This window comes from Lissotriton vulgaris, chromosome 8 (assembly GCF_964263255.1).
Source record: "Lissotriton vulgaris chromosome 8, aLisVul1.2, whole genome shotgun sequence".
In the NCBI taxonomy this organism is placed as follows: domain Eukaryota; kingdom Metazoa; phylum Chordata; class Amphibia; order Caudata; family Salamandridae; genus Lissotriton; species Lissotriton vulgaris.
Window position 1 is genome coordinate 160,005,312 of NC_141696.1, and position 26,165 is coordinate 160,031,476.

Sequence of the window (26,165 nt, forward strand, 5' to 3'; positions counted from 1 at the left end):
CACCTCTACTCCTTAAAGTGTACCTATTTGTTGTATTACAGTTAGTTGTTTCCTTGGGGTTCCCACTCTTACCCTTCTCCTTCTCCTTCTCCTCCTGTTTGCCCTTTTCCCCTATTTTCACTGGGGTTTTGCTAGGATTTCCAGCCCCCTTCCCTACAGCATCCTGTTAGACGGACCTGGAGGGTCGGCCGAGGATAGAGGGAGAGGTCTCCGGGGAGAGCCGTCTCCAGCGATCGTACAGACAAGTAACTTCCCCCCCACAGACGTACACCACACAAGGATAAGGTTCAACGTTACTTTATAGGCGATTCTTTAAGTACGGTGGAATGGTACAAGGAGGTCTGGACTCAGGGGTCCCCTCTATTCTAGTCTCTTGGTCGGGTAAGGGGGTAGCGGGACAGTCTTCTTACCAATTGGTTGGATGAAGTAGCTCTCAATCCTCGAGCTCGGCGTTCTAGATGTTCGGGCCGCGGCCGAGCCAGCAGGTCCCGAGATGGTTGAAGGCGACGGTCCGCGGCGGAGCCAGCTGGTCCCGATGAAGGTAGTGGTTACAAACGGTCCGCGGCCACGCCAGCAGGTCCCGACGACGATGAAGGTTTCAGAAAGTTGCGGCAGCGCCAGCAGGCAGGACGGTAGTTCACAAGGCAGGGCTACGGCAGCGCCAGTAGTCCGTCAAGGATGAGTTCTTCACTGCGTCTCTCGACTCCAGGATACAACTGCCTTCCTGCTCTGGAGCTGCCCCAGTTATAGGTCTGGCGCCCTTTGATGTCCGGACCCTCGCACTTGGAGGTCGGGAGGTCCGGGATGAGGGAGTCCAGACACCCAGCAGGGGGGTGGAGCCAGCGCCTGGGGGAGCTGGGGGCGATCGGCACCTGGCGGGGGAGAGCCATCGACACCTCTTTCTCCCATTGACCTGCCAAGTAGTCCGCTCACCTCCTAGGTGGATGGTGGTGCCGGGATGTCGGGGCCTGGCCAGGCCCAGGGTTAGGGTCGATCGGAGGCCGCGCGGCCTCGTGGTGCTGTGTCCAAGATGGCGCCCAGGTCGGGCGAGCAGGCCGGTGGGAGATCGGGCCCACGAGGTCGAGATGTTCGAAGGCAGGGGTCCCAGAGGGGACGGAAAACGAGTAGTGGTGGCGGGTAACACTTGGGGGACCGGGCTCGGGCCTGGTCGTGCGGGGAGGGAGCGAGCCCTTCATGTGGCCTGTCCAACATGCGTCCCCCCCAGCTGAAGGCGGGGAGAGTCATCCATCCTCTTGGGGACTCTCCTCGTCGAGGCGGAAAAAGCGTGACAGGCCATCTGCGTTGGCGTGGTCTTGCCCAGGTCGATGTTCCACAGTGAAGTCCATCCCCTGCAGGGAGATGGACCAACGTAGTAGTTTCGGGTTTTCCCCCCGCATCTGCATTAGCCACTGCAGGGGCCGATGATCGGTCTGTACCCGGAAGTGGGTGCCGAAGAGGTAGGGCCGGAGCTTTTTGAGGGCCCATACCACGGCGAAGGCCTCCCTCTCGATGGTGCTCCAGCGTTGTTCTCGGGCCAGGAGTCGCCGGCTGATAAAAGCCACAGGCTGGTCAAGTCCTTCCGGGTTCAACTGGGAAAGGACTGCCCCAATGCCATGGTCGGAGGCGTCCGTCTGGACGATAAATTCCCGACTGTAGTCGGGGGCCTGGAGGAACGGAGCGGAGCACATGGCGGCCTTCAGCTTCTCGAAGGCCGTTTGACAGTCTGGGGTCCAGTTGACCTTCTTTGGGTGGTTTTTGGATGTGAGTTCCGTGAGGGGCCCCACAATACTGCCATAGTCCCTCACGAACCGCCGGTAGTAGCCTGTGAGTCCCAAAAAGGCGCGTACCTCGGTCTGGGTGATGGGGGGCTGCCAAGATTGGATGGCAGCGATCTTGAGTTGCAGAGGGGCCACCAGACCGCTTCCCACCTGGTGTCCGAGATAGGTCACGGACCCCTGGCCAATTTGGCATTTGCTGGCCTTGATTGTGAGGCCGGCTCGTTGAAGGGCCTGTAGCACCTCCCGGAGGTGGTGGAGGTGGTCGGACCAGTGGTGGCTGTATACAGCGATATCGTCCAGGTAGGCGGCACTGAATTCTTCAAGCCCCGTCAGGACTTGATTAACTAGCCGCTGAAACGTTGCTGGGGCATTCTTCATGCCGAATGGCATGACCTTGAAGTGATAGTGTCCATCCGGAGTGGAAAAGGCAGACCGTTCTTGGGCCCGGGGTGTGAGGCCGATCTGCCAGTAGCCCGCCGTCAGGTCGAAGATACTGAGGTAGCGGGCAGCTCCCATGCGGTCGATTAGTTCATCTGCCCGAGGAATGGGGTGGGCGTCTGTTCTGGTGACCGCATTCAAGCCCCGGTAGTCGACGCAGAACCGGAGTTCTGGGGTGGCGCCGGGGGCGGCCGCTTTGGGGACCAGTACTACTGGGCTGGCCCAGGGGCTGTCGGAGGGCTCGATGACCCCGAGCGTGAGCATCCGGGCCACCTCCTCTTGGATGCAGGCCCGTACCCGATCCGGTACGCGGTAGGCCCGGTGGCGGATAGGGGGACTGTCTCCAGTGTCCACGTCGTGTACGCACCAGGGGGTGACCCCTGGGGTGAGGGAGAACAGGCTGGCGAACTGTAGCAGGAGGTCTTGGCATCCCTGGCGTTGTTCCAGGGTGAGGGCCTCCGAGAGTCGGACCCAATCCACGGAGCCGTCCTTCTCCCGAGTCCGTAGGAGGTCAGGGAGGGGTTCGGAGTCCTCCTCGGCTCCATTGTCTGTCGCCATCAGGAGGCTGAGTTCTGAGCGCACAAAATGGGGTTTCAGTCTATTAGCGTGGAGGACCGGGAGAGGGTTCCGTGAAGATTCCATATCGATGAGATAGGTGACAGGGCCCTTGCGCTCGATCACTTTGAAGGGCCCCGTCCATTTGTCTTGCAGGGCGCATGGTTCGGTGGGGGACATTACCCATACTTGTTGGCCGGGTTCAAATTCGATGGAGGAGGCATTTTGGTTGTACCACCTTTTCATGTCCTCCTGACTGGCCTCCAAGTTTGCCTTTGCCATCTCTCTGAATCGTCGGGTCTGGTTGCGGAGAGTTAGGAGGTATTTGAAAACATCGGGAGGGTTCTTCAGAGGGGGCATTTCCCAGCCTTCTTTGACTAGGCTGAGCGGCCCTCGTACCGGGTGTCCATACAAGAGTTCAAACGGGCTGAAGCCGAGGGACTTCTGGGGGACTTCTCGGTAGGCAAAGAGAAGGCACGGCAGTAGCACGTCCCATTGGCGACGGAGGGGCTCTTCCAACCCCCCGATCATCCCTTTGAGCGTGCGGTTGAACCGCTCAACGAGTCCGTTTCCTTGAGGGTGATAGGGGGTCGTGAATCGGTAGGTGACCCCACACTGTTGCCAGAGGGACTTCATGTATTTTGAAATAAAGTTTGTGCCCCGGTCACTGACGACTTCTCGGGGGAAGCCCACACGGGAGAAGATCCCCATCAGGGCCCGGCCGACTACCGGAGCTGTCACAGTTCGCAGGGGAACAGCCTCAGGGTAGCGGGTGGCGTGGTCCACCAGTACCAGGATGAACCGATGTCCTTGTGCTGTACGGGGGTCGAGGGGCCCCACAATGTCTATCCCCACCCTCTCGAACGGGGTGTTGATCACTGGAAATGGTTGCAGGGGGGCTTTTAGCTTGCGGCCGCTCTTCCCACTGGCTTGGCACGTGGGGCAAGACCGGCAGTGCTGGAGTACATCGTTCCTCATTTTAGGCCAGAAAAAGTGGGTCACCAGGCGACTGTAAGTTTTATCTTGACCCAGGTGGCCAGCCAGGGGGACATCGTGGGCCAGGTTCAGCAAGAAGTCTCTAAAGCGGAGGGGCACCACTAGCACTCGACTGGCCCCTAACTCCGCGATTCTCTGTTCGCTGTACAACCGGTCATTGTCCCAATAGACCCAATGTGTCCCGGAAGTATCCCCTGCGCTCTGAGCGAGGGCTTGTTGGCGGAGTCCCTCGAGGGAGGGACAGGTCTTCTGTTCTTGGCGAAACTGTTCCTGGGTGGGCCCCCCTCCTGATGCCACTGATCCAGGCCGGAGAGGTCCTGAGGCTGAACGGGCCCCTCGGGAGTTTGTTCTGGGGGGACGGCCCGGTCGGCGCCTTCTACTGGAGCAACCGGGGGAGGAGGTGCTGGCCATTCAGGTTCTTCGGGTCGGGGGATGGCACGGGCGGCCATGGACCGGGTGGTGACGCACGCCCAGTCCGGGATGCCCAACATCCCCAGGTGCTCTCTCCTTTCTACGGCGGCCCACGGGGAGCTTTCAAGGTCATTCCCCAGGAGACAGTCTACGGGGGCGTCATCTCGGACCGTTACCTTCAACTTGCCGGAGACTCCTCCCCACTCGAAGGGGACGCAAGCCATCCGACATAGACTCTCCGAATTGTCAGCTGAACGGACAGGGCAGAGAATGTTCGGCAGGATCTGTTCTGGGGTTACCAGGTGACAGCGGACGGCTGTTACACTGGCCCCGGTGTCACGTAGGGCTTCGGCCCGGCGTCCATTAATGCTCACCCATTGACTGTACTTCCGGGTGTTGGCGGGCAGGGGGACCCGCGGGACCATGTCTCTTCCCCCTAAGCATGCTAGAGCCATGGCGGCTGGCTCCCATTCTTGGTGTTCTTGCTCATATTCTTCATGTTCCTCGGAGATTTGTTCTTCCCCCCAGGGCGGTGGCAGCCATCTGGCGGGGCCTCGGAGTCTGGCTCTGTGGACAATTTGGGTCGTTTGTGTAGTGGCCGACTCGCTGGCATCGGTGACACGTGACATTGGCTCTGTATCCCGGCCGCGCCGGGGTGTTGCCCCGGTTGGCCGGGGGTGGGGTGCTGGTAGCGGGGGCGGCCGGGGTGTTGTCCTTTCCTCGCCCTTGGCCCCCTCCTCCCCCTCGGGGACGGTGCTGACCGTGGTGGTTCCGGTTCTGCTCATAGGACCCATTCCGGCCCACTCGGGTGATTTCCCACCGGTCAGCCTCGGCGGCGAGCTGCCGTGGATCAGTCAATTTGCTGTCGAGGAAGTGCTGCCTTAGCTCGATGAAGCAGTTGTTTGACAGTTGCTCCCATACCATGAGATTGAAGAGTTGTTCGTAGGTCGTTACGTGGCTTCCCTTGATCCAACCCTCGAAGGCTCGGCTGAAATAGTTCACGTATTCCACCCACGTTGTACCCGGGATCCGGGTGCAGTCTCGGAACCTCTGGCGGTACATTTCAGGTGTGAACCCATAGCGGGTGAGGAGGGCAGCTTTCATGTGGTCATATGATGTCATCAGATGGTCTGGGAGCTGTAGCAGGGCATCGCGGCCCTCATTGAGGAACCTCCCCCATAGTCCGGCTCCCCAGTCGCTTCGATCGATCCGGTGGGAGGTCATCGCAATCTCGTAGGCCTTGAACCATTGCTGGATGTCGTCCTCTCGAAAATATTCTCGAACGACATCCTTGGGAATGTGTACCTTTTTCTCTGTTGCCCCTGGGGTGCGAGGTTGCTCGGGCACCCCTAATTCTTGGTTCTGCTTGCGTAAGTCTATCTCAGCTAATTTGCGCTCATGTTCATACGCCAGTCTCTTTTCCTCGAGCTCTCTTTGTCTCTGCTTCTCTTCCCGTTCTTCTCGGAGCCGCAGATGTTCTAGGTTTAGTTTCTGTTCGGCTAACTTGAGTTCACCATCCATTTTGAGCCGGGCCATTTCTAGTTCATGTAGTCGGGTTTTCTCTCGTTCTTGGATCTCATCTTGCGAGAGACCCGTTCTTTGTTCCTCGGAAGCCGTGGAGTTTTTCTCTGCTGCTGCGACATTTTGGTCCGGGGGTCTGACGGCCCCGGTTTCTGCCCAGGACTCAAGGGCGTGCTTGAAATCGTCTTTAGTACTTAGACCGGTGGTAGCGATACCTAGTTCAATGCAGAATTGTTTCAACTCACGATGGCTATATTCTTCTAGTTTCTCCATCTGGAATTTCTCGGTGGATCCGCTTTCTTTGGTTGTCATGGTGATTTTGTCGTGGGGTGAGCTACTCTCTGTACGATTATGCGATGATTCGGATCGCGCCGCTGGCCACCAATGTTAGACGGACCTGGAGGGTCGGCCGAGGATAGAGGGAGAGGTCTCCGGGGAGAGCCGTCTCCAGCGATCGTACAGACAAGTAACTTCCCCCCCACAGACATACACCACACAAGGATAAGGTTCAACGTTACTTTATAGGCGATTCTTTAAGTACGGTGGAATGGTACAAGGAGGTCTGGACTCAGGGGTCCCCTCTATTCTAGTCTCTTGGTCGGGTAAGGGGGTAGCGGGACAGTCTTGTTACCAATTGGTTGGATGAAGTAGCTCTCAATCCTCGAGCTCGGCGTTCTAGATGTTCGGGCCGCGGCCGAGCCAGCAGGTCCCGAGATGGTTGAAGGCGACGGTCCGCGGCGGAGCCAGCTGGTCCCGATGAAGGTAGTGGTTACAAACGGTCCGCGGCCACGCCAGCAGGTCCCGACGACGATGAAGGTTTCAGAAAGTTGCGGCAGCGCCAGCAGGCAGGACGGTAGTTCACAAGGCAGGGCTACGGCAGCGCCAGTAGTCCGTCAAGGATGAGTTCTTCACTGCGTCTCTCGACTCCAGGATACAACTGCCTTCCTGCTCTGGAGCTGCCCCAGTTATAGGTCTGGCGCCCTTTGATGTCCGGACCCTCGCACTTGGAGGTCGGGAGGTCCGGGATGAGGGAGTCCAGACACCCAGCAGGGGGGTGGAGCCAGCGCCTGGGGGAGCTGGGGGCGATCGGCACCTGGCGGGGGAGAGCCATCGACACCTCTTTCTACCATTGACCTGCCAAGTAGTCCGCTCACCTCCTAGGTGGATGGTGGTGCCGGGATGTCGGGGCCTGGCCAGGCCCAGGGTTAGGGTCGATCGGAGGCCGCGCGGCCTCGTGGTGCTGTGTCCAAGATGGCGCCCAGGTCGGGCGAGCAGGCCGGTGGGAGATCGGGCCCACGAGGTCGAGATGTTCGAAGGCAGGGGTCCCAGAGGGGACGGAAAACGAGTAGTGGTGGCGGGTAACACTTGGGGGACCGGGCTCGGGCCTGGTCGTGCGGGGAGGGAGCGAGCCCTTCATGTGGCCTGTCCAACACATCCTCTTCCAATAACACCCGCTCTTGTCTCCTTACCGGGGTCATCGGCAGCGTTGTTGACACCCTTCTCGCATTTTCCAACCCCTGTGCCTTTAAGGTGAAAGTTGGCAAAACATCTTCTGCGTTGGCTTTTCTCAATGGTTTCAGTAGTTCCTTTTCTATCCCCTGGATACTACTTGAAATTCCTATTCCGTCAATGCTCCTTTGTGGGAGCCCGACCCTCGCTGCTGCACGACAGCTCCTACCGAGCTGCGCAGCTGCTTTCGCCCAGACACCTCCCAGCCTCTCAACAGCGGCTCTCCGCATAGCTCCGAGGAAGTTGAGGCCAAACGCGGCAAAGGAAGCAGAATGAGCCGCCGAGTGAAGTATGCTCAGAATGCCACAAACGCCACAAAAACGCCTCCTCAGCTGTTTAAATAAGGAATGAGGAAAGCCTAAAACCGGGGATCCCATTTCCGTAGGTAAAATGCACAAACTGCCGCTCTAGCTATGCGCGTCCATCAGCGAGGCAGTAGAGCTTGCGACCGTTACAGATTAGTGGCCGCCATGTCCCCCGACAAACTCAAACATTATTTCAAATTGAATGCATTTTTTAAATTAAATATAACAGTCTGGCGGCAACTGAGCCTGGCATCCGGGACAGTGAACATTGTTTCATGTTCTTCTATTACTGCATTGTGTTCAACCTGTTGTCTTAAACAAAACAGAAGATATTCATGTCACTTTCACTTTAACATTATATACATCATAACATACATAAAATTTACACAGACAGATACATACATTTAGCTGCGAGGCAACAAACTAAATCCAAACCAATAAACTTATTGGTGCCTTTGGAACTGTAATCACCCAACACAATTTTATTTTCAATTGGGTGCAGAGACATTAACATAGAACCACTGGGGTTGCTAAATTTAGTTAAAATTAAACATTAAAATCACCATAAGACATTCCAGGAACCTGTAAATTTCTGCAATAAACTGTGCATCCCAGTAAAAACACATAAGCCCCTGGGGGCCACTAGCCCACCAGGTACCTCCAGTAAACGCCAGAGACCTGCGTTGCAGAGAGGTGGTCCAGGCCATGCCCCTTTTTACACCTCTCTGCAACGCAGCTCTGTGGCGCTTTCTGGAGGTACCTGGTGAGCTAGGTGGACCCCAGGGATGCTCAGGATTCAAGGGGACTTAGGGCCAGATGTAGGTGGCCCAATACCTGTCAGAAACGGCTGAAATTTCCGAATTTCGGTCGTTACCGACCGGTATTGGGCATTTGGGATGTAGGGGACCGAAAAACATCCAAATCAGTAAATGTATTGATTCGGTAAAGTTTCCGAATCGGAAACTTTACCGAATCGGAAAATTTACCGAATCGGTAATTTTTCCGATTTGGTAAAGTTTCCGAATTGGAAACTTTACTGAATCGGAAAATTTACTGAATCGGTAAAATTTCCGAATCGGAAACTTCACCGATTCGGTAAATTTACTGATTCGGAAATTAAGAAATGGAAAAAATGAATTTCGAGATGTAGGTACCCTTTTAAATACCAAATTTGCATGAAATTCGGTATTTAAGAGTCAGTATTTACCATGGATTGAAATCAGGTGGTAACCAGGTGCAGGCTAAAAAAATGGCCCCAAAATGCACAAGTTTCACCAGAATGGCGGCATTCTATATCATTGCGAGGCGGCTACGGCTACATGCAGAAGGAGAGAGGGTCTGGAGGAGGGAGGAGCAGGTGCACAAGCAGAGGATCACTCTATTCCAGCTAACTGAGCCTGTGATCCTACAAAGGTACAGGCTGGCCCCCCTAAACTATCCTGGACCTTATCAGGGACTTCCACCCACTGTTGGACCATCCAACCCCAAGGGCGCACGCCATCCCACCCCATGTGCAGGTGCTGTGCAGCCTACACCTGCTTGCATCTGGGAGTTACCAGAGTGTGGTTGCTGCGGTAGGTGGGGTGTCCCAGAGCTGTCTGTCCCGTTTCTTCAAAAAATTCCTTGACGCCATGTTGCAGAGAATGCATTACTACATCAGCTTCCCTGCAACGCATGCAGAACTGCTCAGGACAAAGACAGACTTTTATCAGATGGCGCATTTCCCAAACATCATTGGCTGTATTTCTAAGGACTGTGGAAACTTCCTAATTACAGCACCTAACCCAAATCACCCCAAGATTTTCAAAACAAGCCCTAGATAGTTTGTATGGGCGAGATGTGTGCACACTGGTTAACACCCACTGTCACAGTGATAGTTCATCCAAGAACTCAGTAAATTAATACATAATAGCACAGGTGCACCACATATATCCAGAAATACAGTATCAATAATAACAGACGTAGGTTTCTCTTGGTTGTGATTTTCTTTATTCCAAAAAAGAAGGTATACAGTCAAAACACGGGTGCTTGCAGCCGACGCGTTTCGTCCTCATGGGACTTCTTCAGGGCAAGGTCTTTTGAATTTGTGCGTATACGATGGAGAGTTTCTTTGTGAATGGGCGTGTCCAACCGATTTCTAAATGGGAAGTATTGTGAAGCCAAAGAGTCGTCTATATGTGCAAATAGGGAGTCCAAATGTATATCGTCTTCAAAGTTTTTCAAGATTCTGCGAGTAGTCCTCTCTAATTATAGTATAGGTTAGAATTCAGAGGAGGATGGACTGAAAGATAAATGTTCCATCAAGGATGACTCTTGATAAAGCGTGAAAATCCCCACATCCTCCTCCTTCATACCGCATCGCGTAAAGGTTCGGCTTCCTTTCCGGACAAGGGCTGTATTGATGGTACCCACATACCAATATGCCCACCTGCTGCCACAGAGTACATTTATCGGAACAGGAAGTCCACCCACACTATAAATGTACAGGTGATCTGTGATTCCAAGTACATCATCACTGACATAGTAGCCGCATTTTCCAGGACTACCCACGACTCTTACATCTTCCAAAACAGTGGGATCTACGCAGCCCTGACAGAGGGGGAATTTGGCGAAGTATTACTGCTAGGTAGCACACTGTGTGAAACTCCCGTGATACGTATAGCAGATGTATGTGTGTGTGCATGTGAGTAATGTTTTTTCTTCTTGCAATTAGGGGACAGTGTGTATGCCCTCTGGTCGTTCATCCTCACACCCTACCTCAACCCTACAACACCAAGCCAGAGGATATACAACAGGGCACACAAAACAACCCGAAACATTGTGGAGCGCACCTTTGGTATGTGGAAGAGCAGGTTTCGCTGCCTACATAAGAGTGGAGGGATTGGTGGCGTTACAACGCAGGCTATTACAACGCCTGCTGTTACAACGCGGTTTTTACATCGCATACCACTACAACGCATAGTGCTTTTAAGCGCTGGATAGTGATTTATTTAATTTACTATTCCAACTCCAGTCCCCGTGGATAGTAGGGAAGGTGTTGGATAGTAAATTAAATATATTCCCTATCCTAGAGCGCCCCCCAGCGCAATGTGTTGTAATGGTTTGCGTTGTAATGGTTGCGTTGTAATGGTAGTGCGTTGTAAAAAATGCGTTGTAAGTGATGTTTCCCGAGTGGAGGGGCCCGCCAGTACACACCGATCACCTGCTGCAAGATGATTGCAGCCTGTGCAATGCTGCACAACCTTGCGGTTAAGAAGGGCACCGAAGTGGATATCTTTGATTATGAGGACCATGATGATGAGCAAGCACTGCCTGAACCACACACATCTGGAGTTGCAACACCAACTGATGGCAGACACAGACGGGAAGAGATCACACGCAACTTATTTTAAGTAAGTAAAGGGACACAGACAGGAGGAGTATGCACCCAATGTACTTTAATTGTGTCATGACGTAGGTTTCTAATTGTTACAGGGAACAAGGGAACCCAAAAGTAGCAATTGGTCTGGGACCTTTGGTAGTATAATGTTCCAAAAGACAGTGGTCCTAAACATTAGCAAGGGTAGGACAATCCGAATGAATATAGACCAAAATTGGAATGTATATTTTGCTGTCCAGCCGGACAGATTTTAATAGCATAAATAGTTATATATATATACAGGTTGTAAAGCAATTACCAAGCGGGACACAGCCTGTGTCTAGCTATCACATATGTGAAAACATATGATATACATATAAGGCAAAAGAAAGGGCAGTCTGTAAATACTTCAAAATTGTAACAGACAATGGTAAAAATACACTTTTTGTGATCTTATCAATACAATATATAAATCATCAAGTGTATATTTTTCGACAACGTTTCGATCTCTGTTTAGTATGGGATCATCATCAGGACTTATAAATGCATGCCTAAAATAGTAGTTGCCCAACATATATGAACAGAACCAAAATACATTACATGAACATAACATTCAAGGATAAAAAGGGGAGGAAAAATGGGAAAATAGAAAAATATTATATATAATAGAAATAATAATAATATACATTGAGGTGGACTCCTGTTAAGTTGCCGGTAAGCTCCATGAATGCTCAGTTGGTTGTCGACCTCCCGGCCTGACGATAATTTGTTTTTGCAACTGGACAACTTAGTTCTTTCCTCCTTTACTTTTCTAGGTATCATCAGTTATCCCGACCGGCTACAGACCGGATTTTGGGTAAGCGCCTAACCTGATAGACCCTTCTCTATGATATTCCTTTCAGAACCAGATTGCTTATTGATAGCTCCTATTTGGTTTTTAGGACCTGTTCCTTATCTGCGGAACCTTCAAGTGGTAAGCCTCACTATGCGTAATTTTAACGCTTAAACCACTGATAAGATCGGGATTTAATTACCCCCCTTTTCCACATTAGGTCCCCATATGAAACAGTCTCCGGACCTTGTTATTTTAGACGACCCTGTCCTTTCGCTTTACATCGAGGTATGTTCCTCGCATTTGTGACCCAATAAAATTGTTCTATTAGGGCGATCACGGCCGCTTCACCATAGAATTTCTTTCACGGGTGTTCTATTTTTAATACTCTTGGTAATACGTTGACCATTTGTTCTTAGCACTCTGAACACTTTACTTTAGCACCATTTTGTGTACATGATGTAATTGCTGCACTAATTTTGAGCCTTCAGCTTCTATACTATAAGTTCTCACGGTATTTCGCTGCTACTTCTCTGAATTACTTGGGCTATGTAGTTGCTCTAAATTTCCTTTTGGAGCTAAGTCAGACATTTTCAATGTATATTATTATTATTTCTAATATGTATGTTATTTTTCTTTTTTCCCATTTTTCCTCCCCTTTTTATCCTTGAATGTTATGTGCATGTAATGTATTTTGGTTCTGTTCATATATGTTGGGCAACTACTATTTTAGGCATGCATTTATAAGTCCTGATGATGATCCCGTTCAAAACAGGGATCAAAACGTCGTCAACAAATATACACTTGATGATTTATATATTGTATTGATAAGATCACAAAAAGTGTATTTTTACCATTGTAGGTTTCTAAAGCACAAATGTGCAACAAACATTTTTTTAACTTAAATGATGTAATTCCTGATTCACTTCACCATGAACTGTCATAGTCATTTTCGTACTCGCTTCCCAGGCTAACTGGTATGGTGCTCACTGTGCTCACTTTCTAGCTGGCCTGTGGCCTCAGCGTGGCGCCTGCTGCTCCTCCTTGTCTCTGGGACAAGGGATCTTGCCATGCTGCTCCTGCTTGTGCTCTCCTCACTCACAGGCACACCCAGAGCGGCTGTTTGTGCAGTTTGGGCATTTAACAGTGCCTCAAGAGCACTGGTCATCCTGCCCATGCCCCTAGTGACCTCATTGCTTTTTTGGGTCATAGCCTCCTGCATGTTACTGCTTCTCCTGCATAGCATGGATGTGGCAGTGGCCAGGCGGTTGATTGCTTTATTTTTGCCATGAGCACGCTGCTTTTCCTTGCGCCTTGACTCAAAATCAGTGTCTAGTTTGGTGCATAGCAACTGCACCGATTGGCTCATTTTGCGCTTCCCTGCTGCCATCTCTTTGTTCACTTCTACAAGCTCCCTGATGCCCTTTCCTATGTCGCCTATATTATTGTTCAGGGACCTCATTTGGCATTGACATGACTGGATGGCTCTTCCCTGCATGCTCTGGATTCTCACCATGGACCCCTACAGGCCACGGAACACACGCTGGCATTTCTGGGGATGACAGCAACAGAGGGGATTGAGATCTTAGAGGGGCGCCTGCAACTCTGGAGCCATTTCTGAGTCTTGTGCAGGAGGATGGCTACTTGGTGCACCTGTGTCCTGTGGTACGTTCAAGGTAGTTGGACCTGGCTCCTGACTCTCCTCCCTCTCTGGTGGTGTGCCTTCAGTCTCCTGCGAATGCCTGCGAGACGTTTCACCTGTGGACATATGAGCGTACATTAGCTAAGCGCTACTGTCTCACAGTCACTAAAATTAAATATTTCACACCTTAGCTTTATTCTCTGTGCAATCATTTCCCTAACTTGGTGGTTGCTGTGCTGTATGACATGTTCTTACATTTTCTGACTACATGTACCATGATGCATTGCTCCTGTATAGTGCTAGCAGTACTGGACTGGGGTTCACTTGGCCACAAAGGGTACAGGTAAGGATGATGGTAGGGGGGGGGATGCTGTGCATGTGTCTTACCTTTTGTGCTTGCAGCTCTGGCAGAGCTGTATACTTCTCCCAGTCCGCAGACGCTGTCTGGTTCAATGTTTGAGGCCACCATCTCTTCCAGGTCAGTAAGGGGTGGTGCTGGGTTCTTGCCTCTGCCATTTTTTGTTGCCTGCTTGTGGTGTTCAGCCAATTTTTTCTTAGTTTGGCTCCTAAGGTCGTAGAATCGCTTTTTCAGGTCCTCTGCGTCTCTCGTAGTCACCCCAACTGCATTAACTTTGTTCAGTATGTCCAGCCAGAGTTTCCTTTTGGCAGATTCTGCCACAGTGAGGGACTGCTTGCCAAACAGTTTTTGGTGCACCTTCACCACCTCCTCAACAAGGACCTGCAGCTCCATGCTGCTGAATTTGAGTTTCCTCCTCCTCTCTGTCTGCTCTTTTTCTTTGCTGCTTGCTATTTTGCAGTTTTAAAAGTGCACAAATCTTTTTCTGCTGTTCAGGGACTCAACTCAGCTCCAACTGCCTTTCCAGAAGCTTCTAATTAGTTGCAGCTGCCTGTGTAGCCACTTCCTGGTAGTGAGGGGGAGGGTGGTAGCACCTGACTGGCTGCCTACTTATGTTTCACTTTTGTTTTCTTTCCCGATTCGGAAATTACTGATTCAGTGTTTACCGAATCGGTATTTACCAAATCGGTATTTCCCATTCATTCTTATGGGCCAAAAGGCCCATAGGAATGAATGGGGAATACCGATTTGGTAAATACAGATTCAGTAGTTTCCGAATGTCTGATTCTGAATTTTACCGATTCGGTATTTTTTACCGATTTTCTTTCTACATACCATTTACCGATTCTAAAATACTGATTCGGTAAAATTCGGTTTTTTAGAATCGTAAAATCGGATTACCTACATCTGGCCCTTAATTCCCCAACTTAAAACGTGCTACGGGCGTGTTTGCACAGTAGTGAAGGGAGGAGGTGGGGCCTGAGGTGACATGTGTGCAAACATGCCCTGTGGCGCGTTGGGGAATTAATTACCTTTCAATCGAACCAAACCACATTCACTGGATGATGTCATCAGTGATGTTGAGATGTCATCAGTTATGTCATCAGTGATGTCACTGACCATGTCATGAATGATGTAATATGTGACATCATCAGCAGTGGATTGCGGGCGCGCGAGTTATACTTAGTACAACTAACTATAACGGAGGAATTTCAATGGTTTTGTACGAGTGAAATGTCAAGCTAACTATAACACCCCTAAAACCTATGTTTTTTTCAGTGAATTTCCAAGGTTTTTTTAAATGCTAATTCCTAACTGTTACATGTCTGAAACCTATGGCTTTTTTAAAGTGAATTTCAAAGGTGTTTTAAATGCTAATTCCTAACTATAGCATGTCTGAAACCTATGGTTTTTTCAGTGAATTTCAAAGGTTTTGTAAATGGCAATTTTTAAATGTATTAATTGTTATATTGTTTTATACTGATTTACTACATTTTTTTAAACTATTTTTTTAGATATTTTATTTTTTAAATTACATTATAATTGCATTATACATTACATTACAAAACAAACTTTCTCAGAATGAATTACTTTAGTTTAAATACTTTGCAAATACGCAATAGACGTTTACAGTAGTTACAGTTGTTGTAATGGACAACACAATTTCAAACACTATGCAACATTGAGCTCAATGTGAATTTCTAGTTAAATGCAATTAGTTACTTTATGGATTATTTTTCTAACCACAGGACTGGATCCTAGATTCAGTCCTTGGACATCTCCAGTAAACAGTTGAGTAAAAGTGTTTCGGTTACAGTAGAGATTTTTAAGGAATATTATTGTATTTTAGAAGTTGACAGAAACATTTTCTCATAGAATCACAAATGTTATCCTATGGGAGGAAATTCACTTAGCAGCTAAGTAGTGTTATCGTTACTTTTTCTTACTCAGTGGTGGATCATGGATCCAGCACTGGAACATCTCCTGTAAACAGTTGAAAGAAAGCGTTTAAGTCATACAGGCGATTTTTAAGGAATATTTTCAGTTTCAGACACTTTTCTGGTGAAAACCATACAATGGATTCCCATGGAAGGAAATACAAGTTACTGTTAAGTATGATTAGAATTACTTTTCAGGATCAGTACTGGGCTCATAGATGCAGCACTGAGGTCTCTCCTGATAACAGGTGAGTAAATCGGAATTCGTAGTTCTGCTGATTTTATAAGAATATTTTATAGTTCCAAAACTCTACACTTAGAAGAATTTCCAAGTAAAACCACTCAATGTTACCCTATGGAAGGAAATTCAGTTAGCAGGTAAGTAGTGTTATCATTACTTTTTCTTACTCAGTGGGGGATCCTGGATCCAGCACTGGTGCGTCTCCTGTAAACAGTTGAAAGAATGCATTTAAGACACACAGGAGATTTTTAAGGAATATTTTCAGTTTGTGAAAATAGACAGAAACTTTTCTGGTGAAAACCAGACAATGGATTCCTATGGAAGGAAATACAAGTTACTGGTAAGTACGGTTAGAATTACTTTTCAGGGTCAGTGCTGTGCTAAAAGATGCAGCTTTGGGTTCTCTCCTGATAACAGGTGAGTAAATCGGAATTCGTTGTTCGGATGATTTTAGGTGAATATTTTAAAGTTCCAAAACTCCACACAGAATTTCCAAGTGAAACCAGTCAATGTTAGCCTATGGAAGGAAATTCAAGTTACTGGTAAGTACGGTTAGAATTACTTTTGAGGATCAGTACTGGGCTCAAAGATGCAGCACTGAGGTCTCTCCTGATAACAGGTGAGTAAATCGGAATTCATAGTACATCCAGTAAGCGCCGCAGAGCTGCGTAGCAGAGAGATGTAAAAAGGGGCACGGACTGCACCACCTCTCTGCAACGCAGTGCAGTGGCGCTTCCTGGAAGCACCTGGTGGACTACTTGGCCCCCATGGCCATTCAGGTTTGAAGTCAAAGCTGTGGTTCGTTTTAAGTTGGATAATTAATTCCTCCTCAATCCTGTGGGTCCCTGGGGGCCAACTAGCCCACCAGTTACCTCCAGTATGCGCCAGGGGGCTGAGTTGCAGAGAGGTGTTCAGAGGCCACGCCCCTTTTTACAACACTCTGCAACGCAGTTCTGTGGCGCTTACTGGAGGTACCTGGTGGACTAGTTGGCCCCCAGGGACCCTCCAGATAGACAAGGAATTAATTTAAGTATGAGCGGAAATCCGTTCTGCTCGCGGATTTTGCGAATTTTCGGTAAATTCGCGATCCACGAACTCCCGCGAATTTACCGAGAATTCGCAAATCCGCGAGCGGCGGATTTTTCCGGGGGCAAAAGTTGAAGCCTGCCTGTTGTAACTATTTTAGGATGGCGCCGGCAAGCTGCCAGCGCCATCCTAAAATAGTTACTAAGTTAGCTTCAACAGGAAGCTCTAATAGATAAAATAAAGCAGGTGCTCGATTTTATCTATTAGAGCTTCCTGTTGAAGCTAATTTAGTAACTATTTTAGGATGGCGCTGGCAGCTTGCCAGCGCCATCCTAAAATATTTACCATGCCTTTCCTGTGACTTCTTCACAATCTACCGTGGAAAATCAGCTGTGATGCTGGATAAAGGCTTTTGCATCCGTGACTTTCACGAGCGCAATACCCGTGCTGTTTCTGTGACCAGGAGCTTATTTCTCTTCATCTGCTCAGCTGATCTTTCTCTGACCTTTTATACACACTAAAAGCATGTGTGAACTCACATGGTAGCCCTGCCCGTTTGGCCCAGCCCACACACTCGCGGTTTGCACCGTCTTCCCGCCATTCACCCACTATGATGGACAACTCACTCAAGGGACCCTTGCGCCCTTCGGGGCGATTGCATAGTAACACGCACATGGTCGCTCGAACTAGTTGATGCTCAAAATCAGTGACTCATTCATTAGCCCAAAAACAATCATGAGCGTCTTCGAGGCGGGACAGGTGTGCCTCTTCCCAAATCTACTGTGGAAAATCAGCTGTGATGCCGGGTAGAGTCCTTTGCATCCTTGACTTTCATGAGCGCAATCCCCGTGCTGTTCCTGTGACCAGGAGCTTCTTTCTCTTCATATTATTGTGTTCGCACGGGTTGCTGCAAGTTCGCACGCGTTTTGTACAATTTCGCAATTTGCGAAATTGTACAAAACCCTCGCGAACTTGCAGAAACCTGTGCGAACATAAAAAAAAATCAGCAAATTCGCGAGAATTCGCGGATTGCGAGTTCGCAAATCCGCAAAATCCGCGAACGCGAGATCCGCAAAATTCGCCCATGCTTAAATTAATTCCCCATTTTAAACCACGCCACAGGGTGTGTTTGCACACATGTGAACTCAGGCTCTGCCCCCTCCCTTCACCACTATGCAAACGCGACCCGTGACACATTTTAAATTGGGGGATTAACTCCCCTTGAATACTGAGGGTCACTGGGGTGCAACTAGCCCACCAGCTACTTCCAGTAAGCGCCACAGAGCTGCGTTGCAGAGAGGTTTAAGCGGGCCGTGGCCTCAGAACACCTCTCTGAAACGCAGTCCCCTGGCGCATGCTGGAGGTTTGTGGTGGGCTAGTTGGCCTCCAGGGACCCCAGTATTCAAGGGGAATTCTTTCTACCTCTGCAAACCTGCGAGGGGGCGCGTTTGCAGAGTGATGCTGGTAGGGGGCGTGGCCTCTGGCACAATGCCGGTCTTTTTCTTTTTTTTGTTTTACGAAAGGGGGCTGTGTGGCCCCCCTTCTTTTCCTAATATTTTAGCCCTGGGGACCCCATCCCCTACGGCCTGACACTTTTTGTTTTATTTATTTAATTTCTGAAGGGGGCCGCATGGCCCCCCTTCCAAGGCCATAATTGGCCCTGGGGACCCCATCCCCCGGGGCCTGGCCTTTATTTTAAATGTATTTTAATTTTAGGAGAGGGCTGCTTTGCCCCCCCCCCTCCTTAAGCCATGTATGGCCCGGGGACCCCATCCCCCCGGGGCCGGCCTTTTAAAAAAAAAATGACATTTTTTTTTTCATATTTGAGGAGGGGGCCACATCTAGCCCCAGGAACCCCATTCCCAGGGGCTGACCCTCTCTGTTGGGGACCATGGGGGGGCCCCAATCCCCCCACTGTTCCGCCGGCTTCCCGCCTCCTGCGGGAGCCAGCATTGCTTTTACACATGGGGAGCTGCGAAGATGCAGCTCCCCATGTGGAAAAGCAATCATCTTTGGTATTTGGAAGAGAGAGCAGGGTCCCCTACTCTCTCTTCCAAATACCAAAGCACCTTGCTATGTCAGGGTGCTTGCCGCAAGGCTCTCGCCCTGCCATAGCAAACTACAGTGTTCCGGGGGTGGGCGCCCCGGGACACTGTAGGAGCCGGCCCTGGGTGATGGTGGTCCCCAGGGCCATCAAGGGCTCGACAAACCAACGCAGACTCATTTGAGTCGCCCATTGGAGGGCTAATATTTTTAAGTGGAAGGTGTGGCTTCTGTGCCAAAATGACTGTCGCGCCGCTGAAGAGTGCAATGAGCACGAAACGCGTCTGGCGTGAATCGACAGGCATGCTGTAAACTGGATCCGCTCGCCGATCCGGCTTTTACCTCATGAAGGTTGCTGCAGTGGATGTCAGAGTGCGTCTCCAACTGATTGGAACCTTGGAGCTTTGATATATATAAATATATATATATATATATATATATATATATATATATATATATATATATATATATATATATATATATATATATATATATATATATATTTTTTTTTTCCACTGAAAAAACCATAGGTTATAGACCATATATAGTTAGGGATTCGCATTTACAAAACCTTAATTTACTCGCACAAAACCATAGAAATTCGCATATATAGTTAGTTGCAATAACTATATATCGCGCACCCGCAATCCACTGCTGATGATGTCACATATTACATCATTCATGACATGGTCAGTGACATCACTGATGGCATCACTGATGACAACACCCAGTAACTGTATGTTTCTGTAAAGTTAAAATATGTCTTACATATTAAAGAATGAGTGGATGTATAAGTGTCTGGATGAAGTATTTAGTAGGTGCATGACTGACTGTATGAGTGAGTGATTTAATGTGTCTCACTGAGTGCATGGGTTAGTGACTAAACTGTCTTAATTTGTGCATGATTATGTCTGTTGTTCTGTAAACTGCTGCATGTGTTGATCAGTAGCTATATGAGTAACTATATGGGTTATTGATTGGTTGCCCAAGTATTTGTATGGGAGACCGAGTGTGTGTGTGGGTGGCTGGGAGGTGTGTGACTCTGTGCATAGATGTGTGAGTAGTTGATTCACTATATGTATGGGTTCAAAAGTGCATGTGGAAACAGCTGTATGGGCGGTTGACTGTCTGCATGAGTGTATTGGTGATTGAATGGATTTCTCAGTGCTACATGTCAAAGTAAGTACATATGTAAAACACAGTACATGTGAGAGTTGACATATATAAATAACTGTGCATAAGAGCCAGTGAATGTGTGAGTGGCTGTATGGATCATTGTGAACTTGTATCAGGGATTGTATAAGAGAGTAAATATGTGTTAGTATATGTTTGAATAAGTAAGGTGTGTATAACTGTATAGTTGAGGAAATGGAGGAGCGATTGATTCTTTTCATGACTGACTAGATGTATGAGTAACTCCATGGATGAGTGACAATCTGTGAGTGTCTGTTTACACTGATTGTATCTAAGGTTATATTAGAGTCTGAAGAGGTTCATCGTATTATCACATGAATGATATTATCAGTGATGTGATCAGTAATGTCAAATGAGATGTCATCAGTGATGTCATCAGTGATGTCATTTGAGATGTCATCAGTGATGTCATTTGAGCTGTCATCAGTGATGTCATCAGTGATGTCACTGACCATGTCATGAATGATGTAATATGTGACATCATCAGCAGTGGATTGCGGGTGCGCGATATATAGTTATTGAAACTAACTATATATGCGAATTTCTATGGTTTTGTGCGAGTAAATTAAGGTTTTGTAAATGCGAATCCCTAACTATATATGGTCTATAACCTATGTTTTTTTCAGTGAATTTCAATGGTTTTTTAATAGCAAATATCAAAAGCTGTAAAATGTCAAGTACGTGGTAGGTAAAAACATTTTCGTATTTATGCACGTTGATGTGCTTTGAACCCTGCCCCCCCTCCCCATCTCTTTTAATTTAGGAGTATTCTCTCTTTGCAGATAGTGAAGGGTAGGTAACGTAAGCCTTTGCCCCCGTTGTAACCCGTCGTGCCTGCTTCCCTCTACATTTGATTGATTGTTATCCAAGCATTTACTGTTTTAGAATTGGGTGCTCTCATGCTGACGCCAGCTTCAATCTGAAACATCCAGAAACACTGTAGACTACCAATTCGATCAGTTCCGGTGGAGCCCCAACGTGACCCGGTAGAGAAGAACTTGCCCTCCCCTCTTTGACTGATTGTTCTTGTTGCCTGTCCCTTCTCTTGTCATTTAACAGAACTTTTTGGACTGCTGAAAGGAGTTGTATTCCGACCGCTGGTTGGTGGAGACATTTTGACTATATTCTGGACCTGCGTTGTCGCGTAATGCGTCATATGATGCGCCGCGTTAGCGCACCCGGAAGTGCTCCGATGCGCAAGGCGCAGCTTCCTGGAAACGATCCAGAGCGCGGCGCGCAGCGCGTAACGTAAGCATAACAGGTCATGTGACTTGTTATGTTAAAGTTAGGCTGCAGCATCAACATTATCGGCGCCATCTTGCCCCCCTTTTTCGAGCCCATTCATGCGCGTAAGCGGCAGCCATTTTGTGTACCATGGCCTCTCTGCCCATCGCTGATAGCCAGCGCGTCTCTCTCTCTCCCCTGATCTCGCAAAGCATCCCCCGCACACTGACAGCCCCTGCTCTCACATGCCTTGGGTCATAAACCCCTCTTCCACGCAGCTCTGCCTCGGAACCCCATCCTGTTCCCAGCGCGACACCTCCCACCATTCCTTTCATGGTCCCGGATCCTTTGATAAAACCCCCTTTCCTCTGTACCCGTTTGTCTTCCTCGTTCCCAGGCCGCCACCTGGCCCTGCGGATACTGTTATTGCCCCCCCCCGTACAGTAGGAAGCTTCCCCCATCAAAGGATCCAAGAGTTGATCAAAGCCCCCACCCCATGAGATCCGATCAACCTCACACATTCCGTGAATCAGCGGAATGTCCAGCTGCGCGATAATCATCACCTGTTGTGACCGGGGTGGGGACTTCAACTGTAAATGTGTGTGGGAACGGGCCTGAAGCGGGGATTCCGAGGATGTCTTTTCTTACATCAAAGTAATGACAGAGATGTGTTTAACGTAATAAAACAATAAACTCGTGTATAAGAGGCCAGGCCTCGGAGATGCGGTTAGAGCACCTCGAGAAGATACCCTGTTGTCTGATTTGATGTGTTCTGCCCCGTCGGAATAAAACTTCTGTTTCCTGCCTTCCAGTCTCCAGCGCCTGCCTCTTTGTTTGGTAACTTGAGTGGGTATAGAGGCGGTTAACGCCGGGCAACTCTGAAAAAGGTCTTCTGCCCGTACCTTTTTCCACAATTGGCGTCCCAAACGTGGGGCCCATCAGCGACTCGTGGATCCAGTGGGAGAGGTCCTGACGACAGAGTGAACGACTGCAACGATCGGGAGTGCACCTGTCCGATAGACCCTCGTCTGACAGCCGATCATCCGAACTTCACTGGTTCCGAACAGACCTCTCTCGAGTGATCTACGGTCCTGACTGGGAACCATCAGGAGTGCCGCGAGGATCACGAAGAATAGAGGACGATCGGGCGCTGGATTCGGAAGACAAGAAACTGTCCATGCGGTCCGGGTAAGGTCGTGTAAACACGACGAATTGCGAAATGATTGTTTGATTGTTTAGAAAATACTAGTATTACTCTTTGTTGATTTGTTTGGAGATTCGCTGTCTGCAAACGGAGAAACAACGGGCTCTCTCTTTGCAAGCAGTGAAGGATAGGTAATGCAGACTTTTGTCCCCATTGTTATCCGTCGTGCCTATCTTTCTCCCCCACTGATTGATTGTTTGCCCGAACTACTGTTCGTGGATTGTTCTCTGGAGATTTCCTTCTCCCCCACTGATTGATTGTTTGAACCCGAACTACTGTTCGCGGATTGTTTTCTGGATATTCTCTGTCTGCAAACAGGAAAGAACAGGTTCTCTCTTTGCAGGTAGTGAAAGGGTAGGTAACGCAGACCTTTGTCCCCGTTGTAACCCGTCGTGCCTACTTATTCTCCCCATTGATTGTTTGATTGACCGATCATTGACTGTTCGATATTGGTTCTTGAGGTATTCACTGCCTGCAAACAACGTAGAATAGAAATATTCTGTCTAGTCTTTGCACGCAGTGATAAGATAGGTAGTGCTGACTTTTGTCCCCATTGTAATCCGTCATGCCTGTCTTCTCCCCACTGATTGGTAGCCTGTTTAGCCCGGACCGCTTATTAAAGATGAACCATCCGGCTCCGCCGGAAGGCACCCCTAATAAGGACATGTTCACAAAGCATGGATTGATCGCTATAGCTTATAGCAAGCTGTGGCATAAATATACGAAAAAGGATTGAGAAAGTCAGTGGCCACTGATAGGATCCTTCGACGATGATAAAATGAGCGCGCTAGAAACAGCCCTTGGGAAACACAAGACAACGCCCACTATGCTTGATAGTTTCGGCATGTGGCGCAAAGAAACCGAACAGCGTAAGAAGAGAAATGAGAGTAGGTTGGGAAAAGAGCTGCGAAAGGCAGCCCACCTAGCTGCTAAGAAACTAGAAGAAGAGATTAAGGAAAGAGAGGAAGCCAACCAGAAACCAGAGATAGAAACATCAAACCAGTGTCCGGTTAGAACGCCCCCTACGCTCTATCCTGAATTGCCCTTGAAACAACGAGCTAACGATGATCTTTTGTTAGGACCTCCGATCATCTATATGCCCCCTCCATACGCCCCTTCCCAACCCTTAGCACAGCACCCACCACCCCCAGGCACAAACGAGAGTAGCGCCACAGCTTCGGCCCCCATGGCCTCTGTGCCGGCCGAACTCCTTGTATTAGATACTACACAAACGACAACGTTAGGCGACCCTGAGACCGGAAGGGCTGGTTCCGCAAGAACAAACAGGTTAAGCAAAGATGAGCGAGCAGGGATTGACAAGATAGCAAGGACACTGGTAGAAAGAAAGGAAGATGAAGAGTACATCACGGATATGTTCAACTCGTATACATGGAGTCACAGACGACATTTTACCGTACGACTGTGTTACCATGTCTTGAACGCATACGAGGACCGATATCGAGACAAAGGTCCCGAGAGCCTAACGACTCTGTACCGGAAGGTCGATATCGGGGATGAGGGCGAGTGTGATGTGACGGACCTCCTTATGCGTACGCTTGAGGTTTTCCGCCACCTCACTGAACAAGAATCGGGAACTAAACCCACGACATCAGTAGCGACCGAACCACAAACTGAGCAATCTAACGCCATGATGTCGATACGAGAGGCTGCCCCTTACTGGGTTCCTCCACGAGGTGAAGGGACTAACGATTATGCAAACCACAAAGATGCAAAAGGAAGGGTAGTGTACAACTGGGTCTACCAGCCATGGGACCGGCAAGAGATTCTGACATTCCGGAAATCTCTGCCTGACCTACGTAAAAACCCCACTGCCTTCTATACTGAATTAGGTACAGCCCTAGGTTCACGATTATGACCATGGCTGACATGGCTTTCGGTCGACCCATGAGTGTCTGGTCTGCGCCGAAACCAACTTCCATTCATGACGTCCCGGACGTCCTAATGTCTGATTATCTGTATAAATTGACTGAAACTCTGTCTGTCATTCATCAGCAGGTGCAGCAGGCCATCCCCGATGCTTCCAGGGGTCCGGGTCACACCATCCAACCTGGTGATTACGTGCTGATCCGAAATTTTCAGCGAGCGAAGAGTCTGGAACCCCGGTGGACGGGCCCCTGGCAAGTATTGATCACCACCCGGACGGCTCTTCGTGTGGAGGGGAAACGGCACTGGCTGCAAGCACACCACTGCAAGAAGGTCTCCTCGACCTTGGCCACAACAGAAAGCATCGACAACCAAGAAGAGCTCCTGAACAAGGACCGACCGTCACTAACCTGCTATCCTGATACCGAAGCACTTGAACTTTCAAAAATCTCTGATCCCACTGTGCCATCCAGAGAAGGGTATTTCCTGCGTCGAAAGGAGGGAGCTTCGGCTAAGTAGACAACGGACTAAGTTAAATCTCAGAACGGTGACCTAAACACCACCAAGGGTCACCCGGAGAGAAGCTAAACGAAGTCTGTGGTTCTGCCCGCTACCGAGCACCTTGAAGATGATGGAAGCGCCAGATAAGAAGATGATGGAAGCGCCAAATAAGAAGATGATGGAAGCAACAGGAAATACCCACTACAGAAACCCAAGAACAGACAATCCTTTTCTGCTTTCTCCTCATGACCACACTCTGGATTGTGGAAGAAAATGCACCTGCTCATGAAACATTCCTGACCACTGCTCAGCCTACCACCATGAAGGAACATTATCTGATTTCGCTCTCTCCTCAACTCAGAGAGAGGCGAAAGGAGTTTTGGAATAACTCCTTTGTACAGTTGCTGCACCAGCACAATCTTGCCACCAACGCCACCAACTGTTGGATCTGTGGGTTGCTACCCCACGCCACTGGACATTCAATACCTTTCATCCCTTCGCCCTTCTCCATTCACGGCTCCTGCCTTGCTTGGCTGATCCTCCTGCAAGAAAGCTATAAGGACAATGCCACCTCCAGCAAAACCATAACGCATTTCTTCCACGAGGTCTGGCGAAACAAAACCAAGACTCACTTCTGTCCGCAGACCTCCAACAACTCTATCCACATGGACATCCCTGCTAAAGAACGAATTGAAATGCAGGTGTTCAACAATCCAACCAGACCCACCTTCTCCTACCTACGGAAACGAACGGCTTCCACCCTGACCGTGGCTCTATCTGTCATCAAAGTCACAGGCCACATGTGCATAGAAGGGCTTGGGACACAGCTGGTAGGCCGCAGTGCTTGCCGTTTTACCAGAACTTTGGACTCCACTGATCCACCTTCCTTTGTGTCGTCCCAAAACATGTATTTCGTCTGCGGCACAAAGGCTTACACCTGGCTCCCCAAAGGCTGGGGGGGCACTTGTTTCATCTCCTTCATCCTTCCTCCGACTTATGTGGCTCCAGCGAATCATCATAGACAAAAACGAGCCAAGGACATTGAACAAGCCGACTCAACAGGAGCACAGTTCCTCGATGCTATGAAGGGACTTGTTTCGCTCTGGGGCCCGATGGCAAACAGCCGTGCCATCTGACATCTGACTCAGGCAGTTGAGACAACAATGAACATTACAGCTGGTATCCTTGCTAACAACACCGCCGAGCTT